The following is a 1,022-nucleotide window of genomic DNA, read 5'->3' on the forward strand; positions in this document are numbered from 1 at the left end:
AAAAAAGCGGGATAAGTAAGTTTAGAATTATAAAAAATTCAGCATGAGGAAGAGCACAGCACACATTTTACTTCCAGAAAAGCATTAGTAGAAATGAATCCTGAAAAGAAAATTGTTGCTGTGGAAGTTCAGTGACTGTGTTCTTTGTCAGTGTGAGAAAAAAAAATGGAATAAGTGTCACGCCATCTCCAGTGGAGCCCACGTGAGATCCTCTGTGGGTTGAGGCTGGAACTTCAAGGAAGGTTGCCTCTTGGAATTGGTTGTGCTGAGAAACATGCAGTGTCCTTGGCACGCTTTTACTTGCTATTATTTTTCTAACTGTCACTGTATCTTGGGCTTTCTGGGGGCCCGGAAAGCACCTGGTGTCCTTGGCACTGCTATCACCGCCTTTATTGAAATCCTTTAATCATAGTACTTCAGATGCACCACTATTATCGAAAGATATTTTAATGAAAGATATTTTAGATATAGTGAGAAGTAATTAAGCAGAATTAATGCTGGATAGTCCAGGGAATAATGGATTTCTAGGAGAAAAATATAGATGGATAAATATAGATAGAAGAAGGGTTTCTTGTTATTCATTACAATTCATGGATAAATCGGTAAGATCAAGACCACCTTGGTGTCTTTTGATAAACAATCAATAAGAGAGCATTAAAGAGCAAATATAGAAAGTATTTAAAAATTGGTAGGATAAGAGAAAAGTATGGTTTCACGGATCCCTAGCATGAAATAGCCTTTTTGGGACCTATAGAGTTAAAAATAACTTAGAAGCCCTATGGCCCACTACAAATAAGCAAGGAATATTATCAAATAGTTAAAAAGTAATATCAGGCACAGCTGGTGTTGAACGTGCTTAATGGGTTAAGGTCATTCTGACTTGGGACTACAAAGCTGAGCAGAATCCTAAGTGAGTGAGAAAGGCTGGCAGTAAAAAGCCACAGTAAAGCAGGAATTTACTGTCTAGTATCAAGTTGATAAGCTAAGGAAATGTGTTGGCAAAATTATTTTATTTTCATCTC

The sequence above is a fragment of the Nannospalax galili genome, unplaced genomic scaffold (genome assembly GCF_000622305.1).
Source record: "Nannospalax galili isolate Female #2095 unplaced genomic scaffold, S.galili_v1.0 scaffold617, whole genome shotgun sequence".
Lineage (NCBI taxonomy): Eukaryota > Metazoa > Chordata > Mammalia > Rodentia > Spalacidae > Nannospalax > Nannospalax galili.